The sequence below is a fragment of the Pseudophryne corroboree genome, chromosome 8 (assembly GCF_028390025.1).
Source record: "Pseudophryne corroboree isolate aPseCor3 chromosome 8, aPseCor3.hap2, whole genome shotgun sequence".
Taxonomy (NCBI): domain Eukaryota; kingdom Metazoa; phylum Chordata; class Amphibia; order Anura; family Myobatrachidae; genus Pseudophryne; species Pseudophryne corroboree.
This window is the reverse complement of record NC_086451.1, coordinates 233693104-233707138: the sequence shown is the minus strand read 5'-3', so window position 1 is coordinate 233707138 and position 14035 is coordinate 233693104. Positions and strand designations below refer to the sequence as shown.

Sequence of the window (14035 nt, the reverse complement as noted above, 5' to 3'; positions counted from 1 at the left end):
ACCCATCCAGGCTGTACCTGTGATCGTCCCTCTGGAGCTAGTGTCCAGTAGCCTAAAAAGCAAATCCATCCTGCACGCAGGTGAGTTCACTCCTTCTCCCCTAGGTCCCTCGTTGCAGTGAGCCTGTTGCCAGCAGGACTCACTGAAAATAAGAAACCTATCAAAACTTTTACTCTAAGCAGATCTTTATGAGAGCCACCTAGATTGCACCCTGCTCGGACGGGCACAAAAACCTAACTGAGGCTTGGAGGAGGGTCATAGGGGGAGGAGCCAGTGCACACCACCTGATCCTAAAGCTTTTACTTTTGTGCCCTGTCTCCTGTGGAGCCGCTATTCCCCCTTGGTCCTGACGGAGTCCCAGCATCCACTAGGACGTCAGAGAAATAGGATTTCTCTAACGTCCTAAGTGGATGCTGGGGACTCCGTCAGGACCATGGGGGAATAGCGGCTCCGCAGGAGACAGGGCACAAAAATAAAGCTTTAGGATTAGGTGGTGTGTACTGGCTCCTCCCCCTATGACCCTCCTCCAAGCCTCAGTTAGGTTTTTGCGCCCGTCCGAGCAGGGTGCAATCTAGGTGGCTCTCCTAAAGAGCTGCTTAGAAAAAGTTTTTAGGTTTTTTATTTTCAGTGAGTCCTGCTGGCAACAGGCTCACTGCATCGAGGGACTTAGGGGAGAGAATTTCAACTCACTTGCGTGCAGGATGGATTGGATTCTTAGGCTACTGGACACCATTAGCTCCAGAGGGAGTCGGAACACAGGTCTCACCCTGGGGTTCGTCCCGGAGCCGCGCCGCCGACCCCCCTTACAGATGCTGAAGATTGAAGGTCCGGAAACAGGCGGCAGAAGGCTCTTCAGTCTTCATGAAGGTAGCGCACAGCACTGCAGCTGTGCGCCATTGTTGTCACACACTTCACACCAAGCGGTCACGGAGGGTGCAGGGCGCTGCTGGGGGCGCCCTGGGCAGCAATATTTAATACCTTTATGGCAAAAGAATACATCACATATAGCCATTGAGGCTATATGTATGTATTTAACCCATGCCAGATATCTAAAACTCCGGGAGAAAAGCCCGCCGAAATAGGGGGCGGGGCTTATTCTCCTCAGCACACAGCGCCATTTTCCTGCTCAGCTCCGCTGTGAGGAAGGCTCCCAGGACTCTCCCCTGCACTGCACTACAGAAACAGGGTAAAACAGAGAGGGGGGGCATTTTTTGGCGATATTTTTATATATTTAAGCTGCTATAAGGAACAACACTTATATAAGGTTGTTCCCATATATATTATAGCGCTTGGGTGTGTGCTGGCAAACTCTCCCTCTGTCTCCCCAAAGGGCTAGTGGGGTCCTGTCTTCGATAAGAGCATTCCCTGTGTGTCTGCTGTGTGTCGGTACGTGTGTGTCGACATGTATGAGGACGATGTTGGTGTGGAGGCAGAGCAATTGCCGATAATGGTGATGTCACCCCCCAGGGAGTCGACACCGGAATGGATGGCTTTGTTTATGGAATTACGTGATAATGTCAGCACATTACAAAAAATAAGAATTTACTTACCGATAATTCTATTTCTCGGAGTCCGTAGTGGATGCTGGGGTTCCTGAAAAGACCATGGGGAATAGCGGCTCCGCAGGAGACAGGGCACAAAAAGTAAAGCTTTAGGATCAGGTGGTGTGCACTGGCTCCTCCCCCTATGACCCTCCTCCAAGCCTCAGTTAGGTACTGTGCCCGGACGAGCGTACACAATAAGGAAGGATTTATGAATCCCGGGTAAGACTCATACCAGCCACACCAATCACACTGTACAACCTGTGATCTGAACCCAGTTAACAGTATGATAACAGCGGAGCCTCTGAAAAGATGGCTCACAACAATAATAACCCGATTTTTGTAACTATGTACAAGTAATGCAGATAATCCGCACTTGGGATGGGCGCCCAGCATCCACTACGGACTCCGAGAAATAGAATTATCGGTAAGTAAATTCTTATTTTCTCTATCGTCCTAGTGGATGCTGGGGTTCCTGAAAAGACCATGGGGATAATACCAAAGCTCCCAAACGGGCGGGAGAGTGCGGATGACTCTGCAGCACCGAATGAGAGAACTCCAGGTCCTCCTTAGCCAGGGTATCAAATTTGTAGGATTTTACAAACGTGTTTGCCCCTGACTAAATAGCCGCTCGGCAAAGTTGTAAAGCCGAGACCCCTCGGGCAGCCGCCCAAGATGAGCCCACCTTCCTTGTGGAATGGGCATTTACATATTTTGGCTGTGGCAGGCCTGCCACAGAATGTGCAAGCTGAATTGTATTACACATCCAACTAGCAATAGTCTGCTTAGAAGCAAGAGCACCCAGTTTTTTGGGTGCATACAGGATAACAGCTAGTCAGTTTTCCTGACTCCAGCCGTCCTGGAAACATATTTTCAGGGCCCTGACAACATCTAGCAACTTGGAGTCCTCCAAGTCCCTAGTAGGTGCAAGGCACCACAATAAGCTGGTTCAGGTGAAACACTGACACCACCTTAGGGAGAGAACTGGGGACGAGTCCGCAGCTCTGCCCTGTTCGAATGGACAAACAGATATGGCTTTTTTGAGAAAAAACCACCAATTTGACACTCGCCTGGTCCAGGCCAGGGCCAAGAGCATGGTCACTTTTCATGTGAGATGCTTCAAATCCACAGATTTGACTGGTTTTAAACCAATGTGTTTTGAGGAATCCCAGAACTACGTTGAGATCCCACAGTGCCACTGGAGGCACAAAAGGGGGTTGTATATGCAATACTCCCTTGACAAACTTCTGGACTTCAGGAACTGAAGCCAATTCTTTCTGGAAGAAAAATCGACAGGGCCGAAATTTGAACCTTAATGGACCCCAATTTGAGGCCCATAGACACTCCTGTTTGCAAGAAATGCAGGAATCGACCTAGTTGAAATTTCTTCGTGGGGCCTTCCTGGCCTCACACCACGCAACATATTTTCGCCACATGTGGTGATAATGTTGTGCGGTCACCTCCTTTCTGGCTTTGACCAGGGTAGGAATGACCTCTTCCTGAATGCCTTTTCCCTTAGGATCCGGCGTTCCACCGCCATGCCGTCAAACGCAGCTGCGGTAAGTCTTGGAACAGACATGGTACTTGCTGAAACAAGTCCCTTCTTAGCGGCAGAGACCATAAGTCCTCTGTGAGCATCTCTTGAAGTTCCGGGTACCAAGTCCTTCTTGGCCAATCCGGAGCCATGAGTATAGTTCTTACTCCTCTACGTCTTATAATTCTCAGTACCTTAGGTATGAAAAGCAGAGGATGGAACACATACACCGACTGGTACACCCACGGTGTTACCAGAACGTCCACAGCTATTGCCTGAGGGTCTCTTAACCTGGCGCAATACCTGTCCCGTTTTTTGTTCAGACGGGACGCCATCATGTCCACCTTTGGTAATTCCCAACGGTTTTACAATTATGTGGAAACTTTCCCATGAAGTTCCCACTCTGCCGGGTGGAGGTCGTGCCTACTGAGGAAGTCTGCTTCCCAGTTTCCATTCCCGGAATGAAACACTGCTGACAGTGCTATCACATGATTTTCCGCCCAGCGAAAAGTCCTTGCAGTTTTTGCCACTGCCCTCCTGCTTCTTGTGCCGCCCTGTCTATTTACGTGGGCGACTGCCGTGATGTTTTATCCCACTGGATCAATACCGGCTGACCTTGAAGCAGAGGTCTTGCTAAGCTTAGAGCATTATAAATTTACCCTTAGCTATATTTATGTGGAGAAAAATCTCCAGACTTGATCACACTCCCTGGAAATTTTTTCCTTGTGTGACTGCTCCCCAGCCTCTCGGGCTGGCCTCCGTGGTCACCAACATCCAAAACTGAATGCCGAATCTGCGGCCCTCTAGAAGATGAGCACTCTGTAACCACCACAGGAGAGACACCCTTGTCCTTGGATATAGGGTTATCCGCTGATGCATCTGAAGATGCGATCCGGACCATTTGTCCAGCAGATCCCACTGAAAAGTTCTTGCATGAAATCTGCCGACTGGAATTGCTTCGAAGGAAGTCACCATTTTTTTACCATGGCCCTTGTGCAATGATGCACTGATTTTAGGAGGTTCCTGACTAGCTCGGATAACTCCCTGGCTTTCTCTTCCGGGAGAAACACCTTTTTCTGGACTGTGTCCAGAATCATCCCTAAGCACAGGAGACTTGTTGTCGGGATCAGCTGCGATTTTGGAATATTTAGAATCCACCCCTGCTGTTGTAACAGTATCCGAGATAGTGCTACTCCGACCTCCAACTGTTTCCTGGACTTTGCCCTTATCAGGAGATCGTCCAAGTAAGGGATAATTAAGACGCCTTTTCTTCGAAGAAGAACCATCATTTCGGCCATTACCTTGGTAAAGACCCGGGGTGCCGTAGACAATCCAAACGGCAGCGTCAGAAACCGATAGTGACAGTTCTGTACCACGAACCTGAGGTACCCTTAGTGATAAGGGCAAATTTTGGGACATGGAGGTAAGCATCCCTGATGTCTCGGGACACTAGATAGTCCCCTTCTTCCCGGTTCGTTATCACTGCTCTGAGTGACTCCATCTTGATTTGAACCTTTGTAAGTGTTCAAAAAAATTTTTTTTTTTTTTTTTTAGATTTAGAATAGGTCTCACCTAGCCTTCTGGCTTCAGTACCACAATATAGTGTGGAATAATACCCCTTTTCTTGTTGTAGGAGGGGTAATTTAATTATCACCTGCTGGGAATACAGCTCGTGAATTTTTTCCCATACTGCCTCCTTGTCGGAGGGAGACCTTGGTAAAGCAGACTTCAGGAGCCTGCGCAGGGGAAACGTCTCGACATTCCAAACTGTACCCCTGGAATACTACTTGTAGGATCCAGGGGTCCTGTACGGTCTCAGCGTCATGCTGAGAGCTTGTCAGAAGCGGTGGAACGCTTCTGTTCCTGGGAATGGGCTGCCTGCTGCAGTCTTCTTCCCTTTCCTCTATCCCTGGGCAGATATGACTCTTATAGGGACGAAAGGACTGAAGCTGAAAAGACGGTGTCTTTTTCTGCAGAGATGTGACTTAGGGTAAAAACGGTGGATTTTCCAGCAGTTGCCCTGGCCACCAGGTCCGATGGACCGACCCCAAATAACTCCTCTTCCTTTATACGGCAATACACCTTTGTGCCGTTTGGAATCTGCATCACCTGACCACTGTCGTGTCCATAAACATCTTCTGGCAGATATGGACATCGCACTTACTCTTGATGCCAGAGTGCAAATATCCCTCTGTGCATCTCGCATATATAGAAATACATCCTTTAAATGCTCTATAGTCAATAAAATACTGTCCCTGTCAAGGGTATCAATATTTTTAGTCAGGGAATCCGACCAAGCCACCCCAGCTCTGCACATCCAGGCTGAGGCGATCGCTGGTCGCAGTATAACACCAGTATGTGTGTATATACTTTTTATGATATTTTTCCAGCCTCCTGTCAGCTGGCTCCTTGAGGACGGCCCTATCTATAGACGGTACCGCCACTTGTTCTGATAAGCGTGTGAGCGCCTTATCCACCCTAAGGGGTGTTTCCCAACGCGCCCTAACTTCTGGCGGGAAAGGGTATACCGCCCATATTTTCTATCGGGGGAACCCACGCATCATCACACACTTCATTTAATTTATCTGATTCAGGAAAAACTTCGGTAGTTTTTTCACATCCCACATAATACCCTCTTTTGTGGTACTTGTAGTATCAGAAATATGTAACACCTCCTTCATTGCCCTTAACGTGTGGCCCTAATAAGGAATACGTTTGTTTATTCACCGTCGACACTGGATTCAGTGTCCGTGTCTGTGTCGACCGACTAAAGTAAACGGGCGTTTTAAAACCCCTGACGGTGTTTCTGAGACGTCTGGACCGGTACTAATTGTTTGTCGGCCGTCTCATGTCGTCAACCGACCTTGCAGCGTGTTGACATTATCACGTAATTCCCTAAATAAGCCATCCATTCCGGTGTCGACTCCCTAGAGAGTGACATCACCATTACAGGCAATTGCTCCGCCTCCTCACCAACATCGTCCTCATACATGTCGACACACACGTACCGACACACAGCACACACACAGGGAATGCTCTGATAGAGGACAGGACCCACTAGCCCTTTGGGGAGACAGAGGGAGAGTTTGCCAGCACACACCAAAAGCGCTATATATGACAGGGATAGCCTTCTAATAAGTGCTCCCTGTATAGCTGCTTTTATAATATAATTTTTGCCACTATTTTGCCCCCCCTCTCTTGTTTTACCCTGTTTCTGTAGTGCAGTGCAGGGGAGAGACCTGGGAGCCGTCCTGACCAGCGGAGCTGTGTAAGGAAAATGGCGCTGTGTGCTGAGGAGATAGGCCCCGCCCCTTTTCCGGCGGGCTCGTCTCCCGCTCTTTAGTGTATTCTGGCAGGGGTTAAATATCTCCATATAGCCCCGGAGGCTATATGTGAGGTATTTTTTAGCCAAATAGGTTTTCATTTGCCTCCCAGGGCGCTCCCCTCCCAGCGCCCTGCACCCTCAGTGACTGCCGTGTGAAGTGTGCTGAGAGGAAAATGGCGCACAGCTGCAGTGCTGTGCGCTACCTTTAGAAGACTGAGGAGTCTTCTGCCGCCGATTCTGGACCTCTTCATGTTTCAGCATCTGCAAGGGGGCCGGCGGCGAGGCTCCGGTGACCATCCAGGCTGTACCTGTGATCGTCCCTCTGGAGCTGATGTCCAGTAGCCAAGAAGCCAATCCATCCTGCACGCAGGTGAGTTCACTTCTTCTCCCCTAAGTCCCTCGTTGCAGTGATCCTGTTGCCAGCAGGACTCACTGTAAAATAAAAAACCTAAGCTAAACTTTTTCTAAGCAGCTCTTTAGGAGAGCCACCTAGATTGCACCCTTCTCGGCCGGGCACAAAAATCTAACTGAGGCTTGGAGGAGGGTCATAGGGGGAGGAGCCAGTGCACACCACCTGATCCTAAAGCTTTACTTTTTGTGCCCTGTCTCCTGCGGAGCCGCTATTCCCCATGGTCTTTTCAGGAACCCCAGCATCCACTAGGACGATAGAGAAATCAGTTGACGACATGAGACGGCCGGCAAACCAGTTAGTACCTGCCCAGGCGTCTCAGACACCGTCAGGGGCTGTAAAGCGCCCTTTACCTCAGTCGGTCGACACAGACCCAGACACAGACACTGAATCTAGTGTCGACGGTGATGAAACAAACGTATTTTCAAGTAGGGCCACACGTTATATGATCACGGCAATGAAGGAGGCTTTGCATATCTCTGATACTGCAAGTACCACAAAAAGGGGTATTATGTGGGGGGTGAAAAAACTACCTGTAGTTTTTCCTGAATCAGAGGAATTAAATGATGTATGTGATGAAGCGTGGGTTAACCCAGATAGAAAAGTGCTAATTTAAAAAAAGTTATTAGCATTATACCCTTTCCCGCCAGAGGTTAGGGCGCGCTGGGAAACACCCCCTAGGGTGGATAAGGCGCTCACACGCTTATCAAAACAAGTGGCGTTACCGTCTCCTGATACGGCCGCCCTCAGGGATCCAGCTGATAGGAGACTGGAAACTACCCTAAAAAGTATATACACACATACTGGTGTTATACTGCGACCAGCCATCGCCTCAGCCTGGATGTGCAGTGCTGGGGTCGTCTGGTTGGATTCCCTGACTGAAAATATTGATACCCTGGATAGGGACAGTATTTTATTGACTATAGAGCAATTAAAGGATGCTTTCCTTTATATGCGAGATGCTCAGAGATATTTGCACTCTGGCATCGAGAGTAAATGCGATGTCCATATCTGCCAGAAGGAGTTTATGGACGCGACAGTGGTCAGGTGATGCGGATTCCAAACGACATATGGAAGTATTGCCGTATAAAGGGGAGGAATTATTTGGCGTCGGTCTATCGGATCTGGTGGCCACGGCAACTGCCGGAAAATCCACCTTTTTACCTCAGACCCCCTCCCAACAGAAAAAGACACCGTCTTTTCAGCCGCAGTCCTTTCGGTCCTATAAGAACAAGCGGACAAAAGGACAGTCATATCTGCCTCGGGGCAGAGGAAGGGGTAAGAGAGGGCAGCAAGCAGCCCCTGCCCAGGAACAGAAGCCCTCTCAGGGTTCTGCAAAGCCCTCAGCATGACGCTGGGGCCTTACAAGCGGACTCAGGAGCGGTGGGGGGTCGACTCAAGAATTTCAGCGCACAGTGGGCTTGCTCACAGGTGGACCCCTGGATCCTGCAGGTAGTATCTCAGGGTTACAGGTTGGAATTCGAGAAGTCTCCCCCTCGCAGGTTCCTAAAGTCTGCTTTGCCAACGTCTCCCTCAGACAGGGCGACGGTATTGGAAGCCATTCACAAGCTGTTTTCTCAGCAGGTGATAGTCAAGGTACCCCTCCTACAACAGGGAAAGGGGTATTACTCCACGCTATTTGTGGTACCGAAGCCGGACGGCTCGGTAAGACCTATTCTAAATCTGAAATCTTTGAACCTGTACATACAAAAATTCAAGTTCAAGATGGAGTCACTCAGAGCAGTGATAGCGAATCTGGAAGAAGGGGACTTTATGGTGTCCCTGGACATAAAGGATGCTTACCTGCATGTCCCAATTTGCCCTTCACATCAAGGGTACCTCAGGTTCGTGGTGCAAAACTGTCATTATCAGTTTCAGACGCTGCCGTTTGGATTGTCCACGGCACCTCGGGTCTTTACCAAGGTAATGGCCGAAATGATGATTCTTCTGCGAAGAAGAGGCGTATTAATTATCCCTTACTTGGACGATCTCCTGATAAGGGCAAGGTCCAGAGAACAGCTGGAGGACGGAGTAGCACTAACCCGACTAGTGCTGCAACAACACGGGTGGATTCTGAATTTTCCAAAATCTCAGTTGACCCCGACGACACGTCTGCTGTTCCTGGGAATGATTCTGGACACGGTTCAGAAAAAGGTGTTTCTTCCGGAGGAGAAAGCCAGGGAGTTATCCGAACTTGTCAGGAACCTCCTAAAACCAGGAAAAGTGTCTGTGCATCAATGCACAAGAGTCCTGGGAAAGATGGTGGCTTCTTACGAAGCGATTCCATTCGGCAGATTCCACGCACGAACTTTTCAGTGGGATCTGCTGGACAAATGGTCCGGATCACATCTGCAGATGCATCAGCGGATAACCTTATCGCCACGGACAAGGGTGTCTCTTCTGTGGTGGTTGCAGAGTGCTCATCTGTTAGAGGGCCGCAGATTCGGCATACAGGACTGGGTCCTGGTGACCACGGATGCCAGTCTGAGAGGCTGGGGAGCGGTCACACAGGGAAGAAACTTCCAGGGAGTATGGTCAAGCCTGGAGATGTCTCTTCACATAAATATACTGGAGCTAAGAGCGATTTACAATGCTCTAAGTCTGGCAAAACCCCTGCTTCAGGGTCAGCCGGTGTTGATCCAGTCGGACAACATCACGGCAGTCGCCCACGTAAACAGACAGGGCGGCACAAGAAGCAGGACAGCAATGGCAGAAGCTGCAAGGATTCTTCGCTGGGCGGAAGATCATGCGATAGCACTGTCAGCAGTATTCATTCCGGGAGTGGACAACTGGGAAGCAGACTTCCTCAGCAGACACGATCTACACCCGGGAGAGTGGGGACTTCATCCAGAAGTCTTCCACATGATTGTGAACCGTTGGGAAAAACCAATGGTGGATATGATGGCGTCCCGCCTCAACAAAAAACTGGACAGGTATTGCGCCAGGTCAAGAGACCCTCAGGCAATAGCTGTGGACGCTCTGGTAACACCGTGGGTGTTCCAGTCAGTGTATGTGTTCCCTCCTCTGCCTCTCATACCAAAAGTACTGAGAATTATACGGCAAAAGGGAGTAAGAACGATACTAGTGGCTCCGGATTGGCCAAGAAGAACTTGGTACCCGGAACTTCAAGAGATGCTCACGGAGGATCCGTGGCCTCTACCTCTAAGACGGGACCTGCTTCAGCAGGGACCGTGTCTATTCCAAGACTTACCGCGGCTGCGTTTGACGGCATGGCGGTTGAACGCCGAATTCTAAGGGAAAAAGACATTCCGGAAGAGGTCATTCCTACACTGGTAAAAGCCAGGAAGGAGGTGACTGCACAACATTATCACCGCATTTGGAGAAAATATGTTGCGTGGTGTGAGGCCAGGAAGGCCCCCACGGAGGAATTTCAACTGGGTCGATTCCTACATTTCCTGCAAACAGGATTGTCTATGGGCCTCAAATTGGGGTCCATTAAGGTTCAAATTTCTGCCCTGTCGATTTTCTTCCAGAAAGAATTGGCTTCAGTTCCTGAAGTCCAGACTTTTGTAAAAGGAGTACTACATATACAGCCCCCGGTTGTGCCCCCAGTGGCACCGTGGGATCTTAATGTAGTCTTGGATTTTCTCAAATCCCATTGGTTTGAGCCGCTCAAATCGGTGGAGTTGAAGTATCTTACATGGAAAGTAACCATGCTACTGGCCCTGGCTTCAGCCAGGAGAGTATCAGAATTGGCGGCTTTATCATATAAGAGCCCATATCTGATTTTCCATACGGACAGGGCAGAACTGCGGACGCGTCCTCATTTTCTGCCTAAGGTGGTGTCAGCGTTTCACCTGAACCAGCCTATTGTGGTGCCTGCGGCTACTAACGATTTGGAGGATTCCAAGTTGTTGGACGTGGTCCGGGCATTGAAAATATATATTTCAAGAACGGCGGGAGTCAGAAAGTCTGACTCACTGTTTATATTGTATGCACCCAACAAGATGGGTGCTCCTGCTTCTAAGCAGACGATTGCTCGTTGGATTTGTAGCACAATTCAACTTGCACATTCTGTGGCAGGCTTGCCACAACCTAAATCTGTCAAGGCCCATTCCACAAGGAAAGTGGGCTCATCCTGGGCGGCTGCCCGGGGGGTCTCGGCATAACAACTCTGCCGAGCTGCTACTTGGTCAGGGGCAAACACGTTTGCAAAATTCTACAAATTTGATACCCTGGCTGAGGAGGACCTTGAGTTCTCTCATTCGGTGCTGCAGAGTCATCCGCACTCTCCCGCACGTTTGGGAGCTTTGGTATAATCCCCATGGTCCTGACGGAGTCCCCAGCATCCACTTAGGACGTTAGAGAAAATAAGAATTTACTTACCGATAATTCTATTTCTCGTAGTCCGTAGTGGATGCTGGGCGCCCATCCCAAGTGCGGATTGTCTGCAATACTTGTACATAGTTATTGTTACAAACAAATTCGGGTTGTTATTGTTGTGAGCCGTCTGTTCAGAGGCTCCTACGTTTGTCATACTGTTAACAGGGTTCAGATCACAAGTTATACGGTGTGATTGGTGTGGCTGGTATGAGTCTTACCCGGGATTCAATATCCTTCCTTATTGTGTACGCTCGTCCGGGCACAGTATCCTAACTGAGGCTTGGAGGAGGGTCATAGGGGGAGGAGCCAGTACACACCACTTAATCCTAAAGCTTTATTTTTGTGCCCTGTCTCCTGCGGAGCCGCTATTCCCCCATGGTCCTGACGGAGTCCCCAGCATCCACTACGGACTACGAGAAATAGAATTATCGGTAAGTAAATTCTTATTTTAATGTTTAAAATGCACAGCACTTCTATTATTTTTACTTTTGTTGATACATAAAGCCTAAGAATATGAGGTGCATGTACCAAAGCGTAAGACAGCTGCATTAGCCCACTGGCAACCCAACTAGCACAATGCAAACCTACACACAGCAGAGAACAGTACATGGTGATATACAGAGCACACACATAGTAGGGGGTAACAGGATGGGGTGAATAGAAAAAATGGTCAATCCACTCCTGTCATATGCTAGGTATCCGATCGGATGGTCAACCATGTTATAGTCGACAGGACACATGAAAATGATGGACAGAGGTTCGACACATGAAAAGGTCGACATGAGTTTGTTTTTTTTAAATAATATTTTGTGGAACTTTTCCATACTTTACGATCCACGTGGACTACGATTGGGAATGGTAAGCTGTGCCGAGCACAGCGGTAGCGGAGCGAGGCACCTTGCCCGAAGCATGGCGCGCAAAGCGAGCCATGTTAGGGGCTGCGGTGCACAAATAGGGGTTCCCCGTCACTTTACGCAAAAAACGACACCAAAAAGTTTTTTTAAAAACCATGTCGACCTTTTCACATGTCGATTTTTGATGTGTCAACCTTTTGTCCATGTCGACCATAACATGGTCGACCATTCATGCCGGAACCCATATGCTGGACCACTGGTGGGGAATAACTGTAGGCGTTACAATGGCTAGGAGCACAACAACCTGACAACCAGTGGCAGAGACAGAACGGAGGCTGATCACACAGTGGGGCAGATGTATTACACCTGGAGAAGGGATAAAGAAGAGCAAGGTGATAATACACCTGCCAATCAGCTCCTAAATGTCATTTTTCAAATCCACAACGATTAGCTAGTGCTTTATCACCTTACGCTTAACACTGCTTAATCACTTCAAAGTGATCCCTTCTCCAGGTAATACATCTGCCCCTAAATAATATGGAAAGGACAAGCCTGCACGCCTCACCCCGCAGATATTCCGGAACAGTCTGTCCCCGACGGCCTGTAAGCGAGCTATGTGCGCCTTCTGCCTCTGCTGAGCTCTGTGGACGGTAGCCTCCTCACCCGTAACCGGCGCTCTGACTCGCACGCCTCTACCTCTGTGCCGCAGCTGTACCCGGCGCTTTCTGTCTATGTTGTTGTTGTTGTTGCTGTTGCTGCGGCCGGTCCTCTCCTCACTTCAGCTTTACTGCTGTGACCGCCAAGTTTCAAATTCGTTGCGTCTCGGAACAACCAATAACAGGACGACTCCGAGCTCTCCACGTACAGTAAGTGCCCGACACGTTCTCACGCGGGAGCGAGCACGCCGGTTATACGCTAGACTGGGATACCGTTGTAGGGAAGCGTCTAGGATGTCTTCGCCGGAAGAACCTAGTGCACGTCAGGCAGTGGGCGGTGCTGGGGGCGGAGTCGATAGAAGCGTCGTGCGCGCGTACGCGCGGTACGCGGGAACTTCAAATAGCAGTGCATTGCAATTATGCAGACCAGTCAGTGCCTCAGAAGGAAGTAGGGATGGACATCGGAAGCAAACCATCAAATGATGGCAGTGCTTCCACCATTGAATCTTTCGATGCGATGGTAACTAACATCACATCAAAAGTATTCGATGGTGAAAACTATTTATATGACTAGTGCATGCGCAAAAACCCAGCAGTGCCATTGGCAGGGTTAGAATTGAGATCGGGGGCAGAGCCTGGACTTACTTACATACAGGAAAGAGGGAAATGAGTGACTGATTTTATATATATATATATACATATATATACATATATATATATATATATGATGCAGTTAAAATGACCACTGTCGGGTTCTGGTGTTCAGGGTACTGACGCTGAAATCCTGATAGCCGACAATGCTAGCAGCCGAAATCCCGGTGCACCAGGGCTATTTTCACTTGTGCGCATGGCGAGCATAATGAGCCTGCACTTGCCCCGCTGCCGGCATTTTGGTGGGTGGGATGCGGCTGTTGGTATATTGACAGCCGGCATCCCACCCGCTGGGATAACGCATGTAACCTAGTAAGATGTAACTAGACATTTTAGCGCTGTTTGCAAAAAATGGCATCGGCGCCCCTCCCTTTATGCAAAACAGGGGCAGTGCGCACCGTAGGCGTGCGCAATAAATACAGGGGCGTGGCTTCATGGGGAAGGGGTGTGGTCACAAAATAATACCAATTCATATTACGGCACACAGTAGTCTCCATTATTCAAATTACACTGCACAGTAGCGCCACTACACCAGGTAGAGCCCTTTTTACACATTACGGCAGACAGCGTCCCCTTTTTACACATTACGGTAGGTAGATAAACAGACAGACAGACAGAATAGATGATGAATACTTACTGTCTCTCCGCTGGCTCAGGCAGTCAGGCTCCTCGGTTCAGCAGCTGCTCGCAGATCCCGGGCAGGGGAGGAGGAGGAGAAGGG

The 14035-nt window shown here is 49.3% G+C and overlaps 1 protein-coding gene across 1 annotated transcript in view; it reads right to left on the bottom strand.

Annotated features, from left to right (window-relative positions):
* KIF4A (kinesin family member 4A) overlaps window positions 1-13020 on the bottom strand; it is a 579230-nt gene extending 566210 nt beyond the window's left edge. Inside the window, exon 1 of the mRNA XM_063937105.1 lies at window positions 12573-13020. The gene's annotated coding sequence lies outside the window, so the exon portion shown is untranslated. The remainder of the gene's footprint in view (window positions 1-12572) is intronic.
* Between the last annotated feature and the right edge of the window lie 1015 nt (window positions 13021-14035).